The sequence below is a fragment of the Ambystoma mexicanum genome, chromosome 5p, assembly GCF_040938575.1.
Source record: "Ambystoma mexicanum isolate Mex_15411 chromosome 5p, UKY_AmexF1_1, whole genome shotgun sequence".
NCBI lineage: Eukaryota > Metazoa > Chordata > Amphibia > Caudata > Ambystomatidae > Ambystoma > Ambystoma mexicanum.
Window position 1 is genome coordinate 463,788,879 of NC_090930.1, and position 18,805 is coordinate 463,807,683.

The 18,805-nt window shown below is 47.4% G+C and overlaps 1 protein-coding gene across 6 annotated transcripts in view; it reads right to left on the minus strand.

The window, feature by feature from the left end:
* Positions 1 to 18,805, minus strand: part of PLS3 (plastin 3) — a 612,346-nt gene that overhangs the window by 451,515 nt on the left and 142,026 nt on the right. For 2 of the 6 annotated variants that reach the window (XM_069612874.1, XM_069612871.1), the window contains exon 1: positions 17,156 to 17,211. The exons of the other annotated variants lie outside the window; for them this stretch is intronic. The gene's annotated coding sequence lies outside the window, so the exon portion shown is untranslated. Of the gene's footprint in view, positions 1 to 17,155; positions 17,212 to 18,805 lie in introns of those variants that run through there. 6 annotated transcript variants of the gene reach the window in all.

Consider the following 18,805-nt stretch of genomic DNA (forward strand, 5'->3'; position numbering starts at 1 on the left):
TTTCTATTGCAGCCTCTACTATGTGTCAGGTTTTAATTCTTCATCGCCCTCCACGCTACGATGCAGCTTTTAGTGATTCCCGTTTAGAATTAGTAGCTGAGCTACAGCTCAAATATACCTATTTATTGATAGTTGGCGATTTTAATTTGAATGTAATGATGTCGATCGTATGGTCACTTGTTTTTCTGCTGCAATGACCGATTTAGGTTTTCATTAGCTTGTCTCAGAACCGAGACATCAGCAAGGTAATACGCTTGATTTCATTTTCTCTCCAATAGCATTGGCCACAGGGTTTTAGCTTTGCATGTTGATTGGTCCAGGGCCAGCAAATCTACTAGCTTTTATAAAGTGCTAGCACAATTTCCATGATGCTCGACCTTGCTGGCAAGTATGGGGATGTTAGAAATATATTTTTCATTTACTGCAAACACCGTTTGTTTGCAGTAAATGGCAAATACAAGTTTCACTGTGCATGCTTGACAGCATTGCACCAAATATGAAGTGCGCTTATGGCGACATGCACCATTTTACAAAAAGCACTGGTAAATATTTTGTCACCTTGGGCAAGTGCAAATTTCTTAGGTCGAGTATGTAAACTAAGGAACTTGCCCAGCAGGTCTAGTGGGATTTTAAAGAATTTGCAAGGCTTGTGGTCTGACCATTTTATTGTACCATTTTTGATTAGTCTTAAGGCTCACTTAGACATGCCTGACAACTAATACGCTGAAACTAGATTGGCGTTCTGTCCCTATAACAGACAGTGTAGCCCAAATTAATGACTGCTGGGCCTCCCCCTCAGTCCATGGACCCATCTACACTAACATAAGTTCTCACTACTGCTGCTGATAATTTGGCCCCACTTATGCCTTGTAGACTGCGAGGCCACCTTTCTGAGCCTTGGTTCAATGAAGATCAAGTCACACCAGCTTAAACTTAGAGGGGCTGAGCGGAAAGTGAGGAGTGCATACGTCAAACTGACAGATTTTGCTGCAGAAACTACTTTACTCCATCATAAGGAAATTCATGAAGTCAAATGCAGTTTCTATTCTAGTTAGCAAAGTTCAAATGGCAATTAATCAGCCTAGGAAACGGTTTAGTCTGGTTTGCTCCCTGTCCTCTCCATCTACCTACCGCTCAAGCGCAGATTAATTTCCTTCACAGTCCTTGTGCGATTCTCTATCCAATTTGTTTATTCAAAAGATTGTAGATATTCAAGACAGAAATCGCCTCTACTGACTTGAAGAAAAGCAGGCATGATTCTACCATCTCGGCCAACGGCTCTTGCCATCTGTTCTTTTCCTGTTTTTTTACCCAAGTATTCAGTGGCAGCCACTAATATGAAGAAGTCTGCATCTACTCTTGACTCCATCCCACTACTAGTTTAAAAGACATCATGCCAGCTATTGCTCTATGTCTGTGAATCACTCCAGTCATTCTGGGATGAAACAGTCAAACACGCTTTGGTGATGCCCCTCTTAATAAAAAGATTGTTTTAAAAAACTCACTGGGTCCCTCTGTTCCACTGAATGTTTGGCCTCTCTCTTTATTGCCCTTCCTTATGAAACTACTTGAATCTTTTGATTTATCCTTTGCTTAGTTAATTTCTGATTTTACTTTATCCCTTTCAGTCAGGCTTCTGCCCTGGCCACGGCACTAAGTCTTTTTAGCCTCTTTGGATGATGATGATGATGATCTGGCCAGGCTTTCTAATCGGTGGGGGGGGGGGGCACTGATATTATTAGACCCGTCAGATGAGTTAGACAGAGCCGAACAGCCCATCCCGCTTTATTACTTGGCCAGGGCAAGGTGTTGGGTTCATTTAGATCATTCCTGACTGATTGATTTTAGTCCCTTTCTTTCCACATTTCGTTCGGACCCTGTAACCTCTCTTGTGGCGTTTCCCAGAGCTCTGCCTCGTCTGCCACATTATTTAACCTCTGGTCAAGCTCATCCGTGACCATGGCCTCTGGTGAACTCCTGTGCTGAGGATACGCAAATTATTGCACGGTTCAATCTTTTCCACCTTGATGCCGCATCTCTGCTACGGAGTTGCCTGGAGGTGGTGGGATGTTGGAAGAGTGATAACCGGCTCAATTTAATTGGCTTATTTGAATAAGTTTCATTTGTACGTTTTTCCACCCTTTATATTGTTCATGTATAGGTTTAGAGACAATTGTGAATTTACTCTATTCACTAGGTCGTAATTGCATTAATTGCACAGTAGATTCTATGACAACATGAGACATTGATATTAATGGCACCTTTTGATGTTTATTGTGATGGCTTCTTTATGTGTTATTGTGTCTACAATGATTTGCTGCTAATCCATGAGCCAGCATAGGCGATTTTTACATATGAAAAATGTTTAAATATATTTTACTTTTCCATCATCTTTTGAACCTTCATTCCTCTACTGTTTTTATGTCAAATTGAATGGGGACAAGACAGAGGTACTGATGATTGTGCGTGTGGTCCCCGCCCCCTCATTTGCTTCTCTTTGGACCCCCGCCTTTTAGTCACCTTCTCCTGGACCCTCTTCTGCCCCGGTTACAATGGCGATGGAACCATGTTGCACATTTTCGGCTTTATCACTGGAAGCTCAGGTTGCTTCTGTCAATCTGGACGTTTTAGACTTAAGAATCTTGCGAAAGATGACACTTTTTTATATACCTTAGCACGCAGTTTCATGCCCCTACCATGGTTTCTTTCGTCTTAAGCTGCATCGACTATTATAGTTCCCTTATTTTTTAGCTCATCCGCAGTACTCGTCACGTACGCTTCAAATTTGACAGAATACGGGGGGTGGGATGTCTCCCATCCCCAGACTTCCTTAGGTTTACAGGACACTTCAGCATTTGACAGGGAAATATGTCTCTCTCAACCGGCCCTTCCTGGGCTTCTTTTCTGGTTTTGGGGTCCCAGACCCTGGTTGGCAAACCTGGTTTCCCTCTACCAGACACAGCAACGAAGATGATTGGCCTGGATACTTCTCCACACTGTGATGGTCCCTGACCTTAGTTGGCAGTCCTTGTTTCCTTCTACCAGGCACTCCGACTAAGAATTTTGGATGTTTCTCCAAACTAGAGTGGTTCCTTGATCCTGGCTGTCAGAACTGGTTCCCTTTTTCTTCCAGGTCTTAGTCGCAAACACACATTTGGTTTACTCGCCTGCCAAGTACTGTATCCATATGCTCATGACCTTTCTTTTTCGCATCTGCTTTCTCTCCTCTGCTGACCTGCTTACCTGCTGCGCTGACTGGTGGCCTGGCTACCCCCAGTCTCTCACCTGGTACCAGACTCCTCCACCACCATTCACCCCTGCACTGCCTCCGGACCTATGGTGCACTTGGAGGCTGTAACTGTAACCCTACTGTCCACTGCCTCCTTGCACTTACCCAGAGCCGCACTGCACTGGCTGCGCTTACACGGAGCATTTCTGCCCAAGCTGCACTTCCCCTCTTCCTGGCACTTCCCTTTCTCCCCCCCCCCTGCACTCTGAATGACAAGGCCTAGTAAGATCGTCTTTTTTGTCCTCCCTCAGTTTCCCCTCCCTCGTCTTGTCACGCCTAGAAAGACTTGTGTACAGGCGTGTTAGATATGACTTCTATGATATTGCACTCACAGTTCTCTTTGCAGTCAACTTGATGTCACATGCAGACTTGGTTTACTCACCTGCCAAGTACTGCTTCTTACACAAAGTTTCAGTACTTTCCAAATATCTGTCCCCGATCCTTCCCTCAGACTTATAATATTACTCAATTGAACCCAGTTTACTCTTGCAGGTTTCCCCAAAAGTCTCTTCTGTTTATCAAACTGTTTCTCTGTATCCCTTCCCAAAGGGGTGTGAGTTTGCCGCTCCCTATTCGCTCCCCTAAACACTGTCTTGGCCACCCATGTACCTGTATGCTATTGGCCGTAGCACAGCAGCTGCTCACAGGTCCTCCGATGTCTTCCCCAGCTCTTTTGTTCGGGTCTGCTGACAAGGCTCTGCAGTATTTCTCCCTCTGTGTTGCAAGCTGCTTGCCTGTCCCTCGTGGTTCCGTGGAGTGGCTTTGCTTGCCGTTGGCTCCTCCACCTGCGGTTTCTCATTTTCTCCACTTGGCCCATGCTGACCACCTCCCCAGCGCCACTGCACCTGGGATCTGCCACAGCAACTTTCCTCCTGGATTCAGCTTCCCCAGTACTGTTGGGAAGTGTGGCCTCACCCACAGACTGCTCCTGCAGCTCTGTGTGGGTCTCTGCTCGCCTCCTATTTGGTTCGTCTTCCCCTGCAGCAGCTCTGCAGTTGGGAAGTCTGGCTTTCTGCCCCTCTTAACTGTCTGTCGGTTGCCAACGGTCCGGGGTCCTCTCAACCTTCCAAACCCAACTGCTTGCTGGGCACTCGCACCTCCTTGAAGGAGCTCTATTGGTTCCTCCATGGAGAGTTTGGCAGCTTTCTACAGTTCTCCCCTTCCCGTCTGGCAAAGTTTCCCGGTCTTTCTGGTTAGCAAACCAGCCCACAGCCTCTTCTCAGAGCACTGCATACTTGCTCCTTGAGGAAGGATTTGACAACACTTCCTGGTTTCCCTCTTTTTACTACTATTGGGCCAAGAGGTTGGTAACCACTAAATGTGGCCCCCCTAGATAATCTTTATGCGTCTGCTCTTCTTCCTCATCACAGTACTGATCTTGCAGTTACTTTGTGAGTCAAGAGGAGTTCTTGTTCATCACAGTAATGGGAAAGGGATCTTCAGGTAATTTCCTATTCTTCCTAGTACCAGTACTTTCTATGGAACTGGTAGGGTGACAATCTCTCATAACCCTATAAGGGAAGGGGTTTTTAGGGTTGTAAAAAGGGGTCTAGGGTCAGGCAATTGGAGGGAATATCACATTCTCTTCAGATAGCCGTCCCACTGGGGAGGATCCCCTTCACCCCCATGAGATCCGCCCGCTAAGTACCACCCCAGTGGACCATGTGGTAGCAGCCTCACCTCCCTTGACTCATGAGGAGGGGCTCCACTTAGGGGATAAGGGACGACATCCGAAGAATCGTCACACTACCGATAATTAAAAGGGTACAAATTAAGTCTGTGTATTGTACACAAGGATTTCTAGGGCACTGGTGCCGAATATCTGCAACTTAAATGTGTCCCTATTTTCTCTGTTGTGCTCTTTGATCTCAGGATGCAGCTATTATTCAAATAGCTGGGTTTCGTCTGTCCCGAGTCGGTGGTCGAGCTTTCTCAGTTGCAGCCGCCAACTTTGGAATTCGCTCCCTTTGTCTTTGAGTACTACTGAGAATCCTTTTGTTTCAATGTTCCTTGAAGACCTTTCTTTTTTAGAATATGTTTCTTTTTCTCTTTAGGATGTTGTTTCTATTGGGTGTTAGCCCCACGATACCTCATGGTAAACGATGTGCTTAATAAATAACCTTAAAACAACATTTGCAGGCCCCTGCAGAGTCGTTAAACTTGCCTGTTTATCTCCCACATCCTTGCTAAACAACTTGGGAGTAGAATCACAGTTTGTAATTCGTGCATGCGGAAGGTTACGGCCTACCACACCTGTTAGCCTCTATAAGAGGCATCGGCTCAGTGGCAACCACAAGGCCACCTATCATTTTAATTCTTTGGTCGTAAATTGCAGGCATGCTGATCGCTAAAAATTGCTCTTACCAGCACCCCACCTCACGATTAATTCGCGTTGATCACAGCTCTCCACAGTTGCCTGCACTCAACCTTGCACTCTAATGCAGCACTGTGTGAGCCTTTTTGTTGACATTGCTACTTGCAAATCGGTCCTCCAGAAACGATTTCCCCAGAGCAAATTGTATGCACTGGCCCCTGCACCAAGTCATTGATTTAAATACATTTGCTCTGGTAGCAAACTTATCTTTGATACTGGAGAAAAGCAAGTGTCTGGAATTTGTTCCAATTGACAAATGCATACACTGGCAGAAAAGCAGCAATGTGATCCTTAAAATTGTGTTGCTTATTTGGAAGCAATAAAAAGGTTTAAAATGCCTGGTGTCCTTTGGAATATATAAATATTCATATGAAGTTGCTTTGAATGCTTGTATGAAAACAGTAGCAAGATTCTTAAAGGCAGGTCAAATCAGTTTGAAGGACCAATTGTATTTGAGCCTAGAACACTGAGGTGCTCTCCGTGGTGTAAAGCTGGAGACCACCCTACTTGAAGTTAGTTTATTCCTTTAAATACAGTTTGGATTTTGAGAAATACACTGTTTTTCTTACCCAACATTATGGGGCGGGTCTGTATACAGGAAGCATGAAATTAGCCACACTAATAGGAATCTGAAATATAACTCTACAGAGCAACCAAACATTTTAAATCCCAGTGATTTGACCATCTTTAAAAGATCATATCAGCCTTTGTGGTGTCCTCCGATGCCAAGCCCAACCCTAAAATTAAAAATGTATACTTTGGGTGTAGAGACTTCCCAGAGCAGCAGGATTCTTAAGATGCAAACACTGCCATACTGCCCCATTTAAGATTGCGTGTTCAGACATTTAATGAACTTGCGAGCCCCTAAGAGTTCACATGCCCACCAATAGCTATAAGAAGGATGTGCATAGCATGCCTGCTATGTGAAAGCACAACTACCTGAATGAAGGGCCCATCAAAGGCATCTTCTGTGACCACAAGGATGGATGTACGTTAATTCCAGAAACAAAGGTTATTCAACTCAAGTAGGTCCAAATCCTCTACCAGGACGACCACTGCAGTCCTCCCCTCCTATTCTGTAGAGTAACACATTCATAAATAAGGTAGTTCGGGGTTGAGGGAGCAAGGGGGCGGGGGGCAGGATTATAGCAAGGCCAGAACAAATTGATCACATGTGTAAAGTGGCCTCTATAACTATAGCAAATATTGGATTTTCAGTCTGAAAAAGTCAGCAAACCTTGACAGGACAAGACAACTTTGCCTAGCCAACTAGACAGATCAACCACCAATAGTTAAGCTGTGCGACTCAAAAATATGGGAACACAACAAACCATTCTGGCACAGTAACTTGGGAAAAAGAATCCAAGCCTGCTATGCATACTATCCCAGGGACCATTACTGTTATTATAACAGAAAACTACTAAACCTGCATCCTGTAGGCAGAGCCCAATCTGAGCAACAGTGAATAAGGTTGCCTGCCAAAAAAGGACCGGTTCAGAAAGACTGTCTGCAAAAGAAAATGGAGCCGACATCTGGAAAATCCAAATGTCCTTCCCCTTTATGCTGTGCGCTTTATCACACAAATCAGAGCTTGTATAGTACCATGGATCATAAACCGCATTCACTGCTGATCAAGGTTGAGCGGAATGAAGGACAGGGCTCATCCTAACGCAAAGGTCTACTTGCTTTTTAGCACAATCCTTCAACAGGTTAGCCATCTAAACATTTTTCCTGCATCCAATGTTAGTGAGCCCAATACTATATGCAATACCTTCTTTTCTGGACCATTCAAAAATGTCTTTACAAATAGAGTTTGTAATTGATCTGGGAGCTATTTAGCTCCTGCTTGTAGCCTAGAGGAGTCGGATTAGCTGGACACTGACAGCTACTAGGAGCTGCTTTTAATTCCATGGGGCAACTGGTACCATATACACATTGGTATAGTGATGGTCTAAAACAGAAATATATAAGATGATGCTAAAACCTGGTGTCTAGATTGAGATTTAAGAGACATTTTCCTCTACACAGATTTGGAAGCCATCTTTTGAAGGGGGTTTTCAACTTTGCAGCAATATACAGCTCAGACTTCAACATTATAAATATAGTGATAACAGTCTTTTTTTTACTTTCCTACCTAGAGTGGGTCCACGAATATATAAATGCATGCATGGGTCACATTTTTTACCCAGCTCTTTGGTCACAGCATTTGGTAGATACTTGAACATTGCCTATTGGCTACACACCATCAGAGGATTTCTGGATTTTTTATTTTAAAGGGTGATTTATCATGCTTGAAGTGATTTAATAATGATATGTATCTGAAGACTAAGTGTTTACAATAGCCCTCTTTTTTGTTAAATTTCAGCAATCTTCGGGGGGCGCTGTTGAGCAGCCGACAAAATGGCTGCTTAGTCGAGAAGCTCTGTGCCCAGCAATCCTTCATCGAATTGCATCGGCGGCGAAAAACCAAGCTCTGCTATGGAAACAATTGTTAAATGCAGCGCGGATCTTGGGCTGCATCCACATCTATTTTGGACAAGAATCGGGCCGCTAGAGCAGAGTTACGACGCCCTGACGTCTGGGCCGTGTGAGCTGTGTGGAGCCTGGGCCGTGTGAGCTGTGTGGAGCCTGCCCCGGGCCGCGCTCTATCCTGCTGTGCAGCTGCCCGGCGACGTGACTCGCCGCCCCCTCTGCGGCGGGCCCGGTGGCGGAGTCGGCTGCAAATCCGCCCCTCCTTCCTCCGCCCCCGAGACCTCTGTGGGCTGCCGGGCTGACCCCCCTCCTTGCCAGAGGCCTGATACGTGACTTCCCCGGCTGGGCTTCCGCTTGGCGCCGGCTCCCCCGCGCCTGCCCTGACATCGCGAGGGGCCGGCACTTGGGGGCCACGATTGCGCTGGGCCCTGCGCTGCTTGAGGCGCCGCGGCCACTCCGCCTGCAGGGTGGCCCATCCTGCGTGCATTGGATCTGCAGGAGCTTGAGGCGAGGAGCTGGGGGGCCGCCGCAATACAAGTATATGCTGAATGTCATCCGAGCACACAGCGCCCAGCTCCTGCACCTGACTACTGGGGCTACATCCAGACCCCACATCTTCACCACAGGCCGTGGGCCCCCTCTGCTGGGTCTCCAGGGACATTTTTTTTAAAACAATTACATAAAAATTTAAATAAAATAAATACAGCCCACGCGGCTGGGATCACCAGGCAGGCATCAGCAATACCTCTAAAGAGGGACTCCCCCCCCCCCCCCCGGCACTGCTGCGGACGGAGTGTGGGCACCTGTTATCACTCATACTGCAACATCACCGGCCTGGCCCCACACCCTGCCCCCGACACGATGAACCATCACATCTGCCTTGCTGGGCTGGTTGGGCGGTCCCCCCCCTGCGCCTCGCCCGCCTCTGGCTGCCTTACCCTGGTACCTGAGGCCCACGCTGCCCTCCTCTTGAGATTGTTCTGTCCAGGTGCACATCTTCTGTTACGCTTGGGGGTGGGGGCCCTGTGGTCTTCTGCTGATCAGTGGCCCCAAGTGCGATTCCTTACACCTACCCTTGTGGCCCCCGCTTGGGCATCTGCGAAGAGCTCCAACTGCAGGTGTTCCAACATTCTCGTTCACCAGCACAGGGTCCACCTCCCACGCCACCTTGCTCAGCTGCCCCCCGGTCCTACCATACTTACCCCCGAATTGCGCAAGCAGCGTCCTCCTATATCTATACACAATACCATCTACCCTTGTGAAGTCTCGCGGAGCAACCAAGACGGGGACCATGGACAAGTTCACCAAGCCAACACCCAGGGCAGAGCAGGGTGCCACCTCTTCCAATGACACCAACATGGAGGCCCCACTGGATCCCCACCCCCACCCCCACAGCCCGACCTGACAGCAACGATGGAGTCCATGGCAAAGAACTTCGCATCATTCCATGAGAAGTTGGACGATATAAATGCGAATGTAGCCTCACTTAGGTCGAAACTAGACCAACATAGCACCAGGATTACCGAGGCCGAAACCAGACTCGGGGCAAACTAGGATAATGTACTCACCCTACAAAATACTGTGTCAGTGTTAGTGCATGACATGAAAAGCACCAAGGCCAAGTGTGACGATCAGAATTGAGATCACGCAGAAACATCCGCATTGTGGGGGTTCCAGAGTCTGCACTTAAGGGCCGCATGGAACTGGCAGTCGAGTCACTTCTCAAAGATCTCCTTGGTGACCCTCCGCTTTCACCATCCTTCACAATCGAGGGAGCGCATCGCTCACTCGCTCCCCGCCCCAAGCCAGGTGACTTCCCCAGGCCGATAATAGCTAAAGTCCTTAGCTATAGAGACAGAAACCATATACTGCACCACGCGCGAGAGAAGGGCGAACTAAGAATGGACTTGCAAATCATTTGAATTTTCCCAGACTTTTCCGTGGGGGTCCAGGCGGAGCGCAAACAATTTATCGGGATGAAGAAAATGCTTCGAGAACGGAAAATTGAATACGCAATGCTATTTCCGGCACGTCTGACATTCACCTACCATAATAAGCTATACTTTTTCACGGTTCCGGATGAAGCAGTCAAATTTATCGAATCACAGATCCCATTGGAAGCGCCTATAAACGACTTGATGGAAAATAATTGAGGTCTTCTGCACTTCCTATGTACTAATTGAGACCACATCTCTTCACCTGCTCCCATCCGTCATTATTTTTCCAATGCAACACAGTACACTGTGACCCCAATGCTGCCCTAGAGGCGCTTTTCGCGCTGCACTACTAGCTCAATTGGGTACACGGCAGTAGCGACCCCCACTGAGATGGCAATACCAGTTTTTTTGCTTTGGTTTCAGGTTTGCCCCTGTTGGGCAAAAGTGTGGGAGTGGCCGGGTTGGATATGGCACTCTGACATTCCTGTTGTGGGTGGTGTATACCGAGCGTCGCCAAGTTGGGGATGGTGCGCAGTTGGTCGCTCCATGTGTGGGTGTTATCACACTGCTAGTTCGTACTGGGCGGTGAGTGTGGGGGTGGTGTAGTTGGGGAATGTTTCACAAAAATAGGCAGGAAGGATATGACTGGTTGGGAAGAGGGGCATGTTTACGCCTCCGCAGCACATATGGTGGTAGTCGGAGATGGATCCTTCTATTGGGATGTTCCATAAACTGCCAGCATGTCTCCACATCACCGCAGCACGTATGGTTGTAAACAGAGACAAACCCTTTACTTGGGATGTCCCATAAAGTGTCACCATGGCTATTAAAATTATGACATGGAATGTTCGGGGATTGACAAATTTCACAAAGTCCCGTAGGATCACAGCATACGCACAAAGACATGGGATCAATGTACTCCTATTGCAGGAGACATACGCTCTGAAACTCCCATCATCTAACCTAGCACAGTCCTGGGGCCCCAATAGATTCTATACCCAATTCTCCACCCAATCTAGGGGAGTCCTGACTCATCCACAAATCTGTGAAATTCAAACTCCACACATCCCACATTGACACAGGGCAGATATGTGATTCTCCACTGCAACTTGGCTAATGACAAATGCCTGCTCGTGAACTCATACAGTCCCAACACTGACTCCCCCGAATTTATAGTATTGTGATCGCCATCCTCACGAGATAGGTGGAAATTCCCATTATATGGGGGGGGAAGACATGAATCATATACTTGACAATGTCCTGGACAGAACAACCACTACTCGTAGGGTCACGTCTCGAGCCGCTAGACGCCTCCTTACACACATGAATTCCCTAAACTTACACGATGTGTGGAGAACGCTCCATCCCCAAGACAGAGATTTCACTTTCTACTCAACAGTGCACGATAGCTGTTCAAGAATAGACATGTTCCTACTGTCTGGGTGCCGGGTGACGGATGTCAAGATCCTCGCAGGCACGCTCTCCGACCACTCTCCCGTGCTGCTGCAGATCCAATTGGGTAACACTCTGGCCGTCCGCCCCGCCTGGCGCTTTAAATCTGAAGCTATGTCTGACACTGTCTTTAAAGCTGAGATCCTATCGGACATAACCCTGTTTTTCGAGAATAACTCAAAAGACACACCCGAGGGGACCCGCTGGGAGGCATTTAAAGTATACATCAGAGGGATGTGCATCTCAAGGGAGGCGGGGGTTCTGAAAGCCATAAGGCAGGCCCTGAAAAGCTCCGAAACTAAGCTCCAAACTGTAGAATAAGAACATGCTTCTGCGCCAGCCCCGGCAACCCTAGCCAAAATTAGAACAGAACTAGAACTTTTTGAATCTCATGCCCTCAGTGAAGTGCGGTACCATGCTCGCCCCGTGGCTACCCGAAGGTACGGTGAGGGTGACAGACCTGGAAGAACTCTAGCCTAATTAGCGCGCATGGAGGGAGGCAGGACCGGGATAGCTTTTTAGATGAACATGGCCTACGACATTGGTCTGAACAAGCCATCCTTGACACTTTTGCTAGTTTCTATGCCAGTCTATATGGCCCCCCCCAGCCGGGAGACACAGCCCATGACCTGGACGATCTGCTAGAAAGCATCCCTATGACCCTCATCTCCCAAAGCACTAAGTAACAACTCGATGCCCCATTCACCTTGGATGAGATAGTCCAGGTATTTCAGACCTTCCAAAGAACAAGGCCCGGGTCCCGATGGGCTCACATCCGAGTTCTACCAGGAACATGTTGCCATCCTAGCTCCCATACTGTATGGGGTCTGGATCGAATCACTCCGGTTAGCTGCCCTCCACCCTCCCTACGGGAAGCCCTAATCACTGTCCTCCCCCAAACCAGGGAAACCCCCAGACGAATGTGGTTCCGACAGGCCCTTATCCCTTATCAACACGGACATGAAAATCTTTGCTAAATTAATAGCAAACAGATTCCTTCCATTTATGCCTCACCTGGTCCACGCAGACCAGAGTGGATTTGTCCCTGGCCGCTCTACCGCACTCAACATCCGCCGTCTATTCAATGTAATGTCCAGAATTGACCCAAAGGCAGACGCAGTGGCGGTTACGCTAGACGCCCAGAAGGCATTTGACATGGTTTCATGTCAATACCTATGGGCCACGCTGGGGAAAATGGGGGTGGGACCAAACATGATCTCCTATATAAAACAGCTATCAGATCCAATGGCCAGGGTGCTAGTCAACTCCATTGTCTCCTCTCCCTTTGCGCTACACAGGGGTACCCGCCATGGCCGTTCTCCCCCATCCTTTTTGCACTCGCCATTGAACCCATGGCAGACCACGTCAGGGATTGACACAACCGCAAGGGTATTCGCTTACAAGACACACCGGAAATCATCTCATATGCCGATGATGTACTACTATATGTCAGAAACCCCTCAACATACCTAGACCCCATCATCCACGACATAACAAAAATAGGCACGTACTCGGCCTTTACCATCAAGTACTCCAGATCTGAAATATTTCCTCTCACCGCGGCAACTCAACAACCGTCATGTGAATTCCCACTACGCTGGCCCCCTGGGGGCATCAAGTACCTAGGGGTGCAAGTTTCGCTAACCAAAGCCTCCTTACTGACCGATAACTACGAGACAACAGCACAGCTCATTGAATCCAAGATGCTCAAATGGCGCAACCTCCCACTGTCCCTGACGGGCAGACTGTCCCTAGTAAAAATGATTGCGGTCCCCAACAGGGGTGTACTGGCCTATAGGGAACTCTGGAGATTTCCCGGTGGGCCACTGCACCCTGGGCCTCTTGTGTGGCATTTCCATATTTTCTCATAGGAAAAGCATTAGGCTTGCTGAAAATGTGTCATATGGGGCCAATTTGAACATTATTTCCAGGGCCTCTTTTGGTCCCCAGTATTTATTTCCAGGGCCGCTTTCAGTTCCCAGTCCACCCCTGGTCCCCAAGCTCCTTTATATCTTCGCCAACGTGCCAGTGTGGCCCGGGAAACAATACTTCAAGAGGCTCCACTCGGCGTGCGCACAATTCCTCTGGCATTCTGGCGTGGTCCGCAAGAAGTGGCAACATATGACTGCACCCTACGAAAAAGGGGGCTTCACAGCCCCAGACCTCAACACTGTACTGGAATGCGGCACAGGCCCAACATGATACGCACTGGTACGCATACTCGAACCCCACTTCACGTTAAATTAGAGAAACTGGCAGGTGATGGGACCAACATCATGACCCTCCTACTACACCGCACGTTCCAGACAGACGCCCCATCAGATCCTGTGGCTACCACGATCAGAGCATAGAATAGGATTTTAAATTCGAAACAAGAGCATCGCCCATACTATAAATGGCTTCCCATACGGCAATTCCCAGGACTCTCCCCCACGCACGACCAGCATTTCCTGCGACACTGGGACAAACTGGGCTATCGAGCACTAACTGATCTATATCCCAACAGTAAATTTATCAACCCATAAAACATGGTGGCCCAAACACTCCAACTCAGCACTTGAACTACTGCAATACTTCAGGCTAAGAACGGCGGTTCGTGCAATGTGGCCCTCCTACCCAGACGTTCCCCCAGACTCACCCGAACTTCAATACATAGCAAACTCAACAGACAGTAGGGGCATAATATCCTCTCTGTATAAAATGCAGCTGGGAAAACTAGAGAATGCATCCCTCAAACCACGGGAGGCAGCCCTCTAGATAAGGTGCATATCGTGCTTATTTACTCATCTAATTATGGGAAATACGGATGATTTTTGTTTCTACTGCGTACCATGTACGCTGTGTTTATTAAATAAAAAGAGCATACTTTCCACCACTAGATGGCACTGTAGCAAGCTCCTGCCTTGAGACAGACAGGCCCTTCCCTTGCCAGTCTATCTGAGACATGTATCCTAATCCAGGGCACAACCCACCCCCTCAGCCCTGGAAGACCTTTCCAGAAATGCACGTGTCCTTCTGCTACGTTTTTTCATTTGTAGAGTAAGCTGAGAGAGGAGGCCACAAACGCGGTGACACCAGCCAGGAAAGCAACCCGCCCTTCTGCTGCAGGCGCTTTTCAATGTCATTTTTATTTTCTGTCTGACAGCCCGGACCACTATCTGATTGAATCTCGCATGGTCTGGGCTGTCAGAGAAATAAAACTGCAATTGAAACCAGTTCAAAGTATTTTGTTTCTCCCAAAGCAAATCCATCTGCTTGGGTCGGATGATCAACCAACTGCCCGTTTCCCAGAGTCACAGTCCCCCTGAGACACAGGCTGTGTCCCTGATGAACTCCACCACAGTGTTGTCGACGCAGCCTGTGTGTCTGGGGGGGGGGGGGTTGTGACTCTGGGATACACGTTTCCTTTGTCATCAGCAGCATAGCCCGCCCCCCCCGCCCTGTGACTCTGTTGCCCCCATTACCGTGTCATGCCTCCCCTCCCTCCCCCCGCGACTGTCTCTATGCCCCCTTCCCCCCCGTTACGTATCATGCCTCCCCTCCCTCCCCCGCGACTGTCTCTATGCCCCCTTCCCCCCCGTTACCGTGTCATGCCTCCCCTCCCTGCCCCCACCGCCAGTGACTGTCTCCGTGCCCCCTTGCCCCGTTACGTGTCATGCCTCCCCTCACCCCCGTGACTGTCTGTGCCCCCTTGCCCCCCCCCGTTACGTGTCATTCCTGCCCTCCCTCCCCCCGCCCCCGTGACTGTCTGTACCCTCTTGCCCCCCCATTACGTGTCATGCCTGCCCTCCCCCGGGACTGTCTCTGCCCCATGCCCCCGTTACAGTGTCATGTCCCCCCCGCCCCCTTTGACTGTCTGTGTCCCCATGCCCCCCCGTTACCGTGTGTCATGCGCACAACTTATTTTTTGGTGTATTTTTATAGCGCTGAAAATAAAGTGGCTAAATCAGGATATTTTTCTTTTGCATCATATCGTTTTCCATTCAGGGTGTGGAAAATAAAAGGTACAGTGATATTATTTTGCCCCAACATGCTGCTATAAGGATTTACATGTCGTCATGATGCTTTACTATGCAATTTGGGTATTTTGCAAGTAAACTCTATAGGACAGACAGTCCCACCAGCCAGTCAGTGCACCAGAAATTCTAGTATAGCAGACTGTGGTAGAACCAACATTACATTTTCTCCCCTGTTGCTCCCAGCAACTGAAGTGGTTTGGGCCGTCCAGAGTACTGCCCCCCCTCTGCAATGTCCCCGTTATGCTATGATATTGAGTCTTTCATTGCACACCATCTGCCATTTGGATACTTTCTAGGACCTTCAGGATCTGCAAGAAGTGGGTGTTTCAGACTTAAAAGAGAGAGTTAACTGATTGTAACATTGACGCTGCACTAGAATAGTCTCATTACAAGTAAGAAGTTAAATGCCCTTACATAAGTAAGTTTGCCACCCCTCCACCGTCTCTGAAGTTAGTGCTTCTCCCAACATTTGAAGGGTTAGCCCCGTCTAAATTGTACCCCAGGTGCACCCCTGGATGTGTGCACTTGTACTTACAAGTTATTTCATGGCAGAATATTTTCCGCAAGTGTAATGAAATGGTTAAAGGCAAGCCAGACAACTTTGAGCTACAACTCTTAGTCTACGGGTCTGATTTTACATATGCACTGGGTGTATATGTTGGATACGTTTTACTCTCTTGCAGAGGAGAAAACTCATTTTTACTCTTGAAATTGCATTTACTCTCTAATTTCAAAAATCATGCGTAAAATACTCCCACCTCAAAATCTTATCTGGAGCACTGACGGGAGGCTTGGGCTAGGGAGCTGGAAATGGAAATCACTGAAGGAATGTGGAATACAATGTGTGCACACACGCGCAAAGTCTCCCTTCGCGCTAGATTCCGTTGCATACAATATAAACTCCTTAACAGACTTTATTATACACCACACCGCACAGAGTAGCGAAATGTACACATACCCCGACTCACATATGCCCGAAATGTAAATCTGAAGAGGCAGATCATATACATATGTTTTGGTCCTGCACTGCGCTAAGCGTGTTTTGGATGGAGGTAACTAAAGCGCTCTCAGAGATAAATTGGGTGCCCAGTAGACCTTGATCCACTGGCCCTTCTGTTTGGGATATGGTCCGGAGAAAATGCAAAAAAGAATGTCAAAATTCTTAAATGTGAGTGCTATTGTCGCTAAAAGATGTATATTACAATGTTGGAAGCGCTGCTCCCCCCACCATTGAGATGTTGTTGAAAGCCCTCACCTGGCTGCAAATGTGTGAACAGGAGTATATTGGATCCCTACCCATGTCATACCGCACCAAAAATGTGTGGACTGAATTCTACAGCTATCTGAACAAGAGAGACTAGGTTGAGTGGGGCTCCACCCCCCGCCGGGTCCGCCCGACTCACCATAAGTACTGAGCACCTCTCGCTCCCTCGTGTTGTCAAATTTCCCCTCCCCATTCTGTGCAGCCTTGAAAAGTGCATTATGTAATGCCTAATTGCAATATTATGATTTCTGTTTATCTCTGTGCAGTATGTGCTGTACCTGTCTCAACTTTCTGCCAATAAACAAATGTTTTAAAAAAAAAATGTCAGCAATCTTCATAGTACAGTACCCCGATGAAGATTGTTATATCTTGAAGCGCACTGGGTTTCACATTAAACCGGAATCTGATGAAAAAAAAAAGAACATTAAATTATTTTCTTGAAGAGCGTCCGTTTGAACACTAATCTTATTGGGAGATGTTGAGCATTCCCCTAAACGACATGTTTAAATGTACATTCTAATGTTTTGCCTAGTATTTGGCCCTTAACAGTGTAGTTCCCACACTTTGTACAAATATGCGATACAAAAGAGTAAGTTCACAGTCATTGTGCCAGCACTGGGTTTCCTCTCCTGGACCTTAAGTTTCACTTTCATTTGTTGAATTCTCACAAGCTACCAATTGGATATCATAAGCAGAATATCATAACATATGAGTGCGTTGTATATGACCGGTTTGTACCATATACACAACCTTATGGAATGTGCAGTATAAAAACATTTACATCATCTCGGTTTGGAAATGTGTATAAACGAGCATAGGTAAACTCCCAGAAGGCATATTCAGCATAAGGAGTCATACAATGGACAACTTGTGTGGCAGTCCAATTTTGGTGCGATTTGAACTCGTTCCCCAGACATAGCTCCTGCTTATTGGGAGATGCTAGAAAACTGCTTTTAGCACTTGCTTATCCATTTGTTCATTTCAATCCTTGCATAGTAGAAAACAAAACTACCGACCCCATTTTCTGCCCGATCACTAAAAAAATGTAAAAATTAGAGTTGATTTAGCATTCGCTTCAGTCACTTTAGTGTTTTAGGATAATAATTTGAGAGAAAATTGAATTTGACAGCAGCACAGTTTGGATAATAATGCAATATTTGTTATTGACGCCAGATATAATTATTTTCCATTTCCAGTAACAGCTCCTCAACGAGTTTTAGAATTTCTATCGCGAGCAGTGCAATTGCTTTGAATTGTTGCTGGAATCCACGGCATGCGTTCATTGCTAGAAACAAATTACTTTAATGCATGGCAGAGAATGGTCAAGCGCGACCACTTTTACCACTTAAGATATTAAGATGGATAAATGAACGCAGGCAGCACTTGCACTGCTACATGTACGTAAGCAGTCGAGCAGTGAGGCTGTGTGTGCTTTTAACTGCAAAAAACAAGCCACAAAAGGCATTCCTAAAATATTACGCATGCGAATGACGCCCGACTTCATGCAAAAATCAAGTTATTTCTTGCCTGCGCAGAACGCCGTCTTCAGATTCCTCTTCGTGGGCGTGCCAGGTACCCTCGCATCCCGATTTGCCCAAGTTTCTGCTCCCGGTGTGCGCGTTCATACTCCCAGGTGCAGTGCCTGCCCAATTCTGCAGCAGCGCGGAGGCAGAACACCAACGCACCCACTCTCCAGGGCATGTGTAAATAGCAGGTACTTGCAGAGTCAGAATGAGCCGTGCAAGCTGCCCATAAACACCCCATATTTTCTAAATCAGGTGGCAATTTGGCCACAAGACCATGGCTGTGGATAAAAATCTGCAACGTCAGACGAGGCCTACGCTCATCATCCATGTTCCGTATTCTCTTTCTGGTTTGAAAACTCATGCTGGACGTGTATTTCGCCTGCTTGTGGAATGCACATTAATGATCGTATTAAAGCTCACAGATCGGAAAAAGTTGCCACGGGTTTTGAATCCAAACTAGGTTGACAAAATA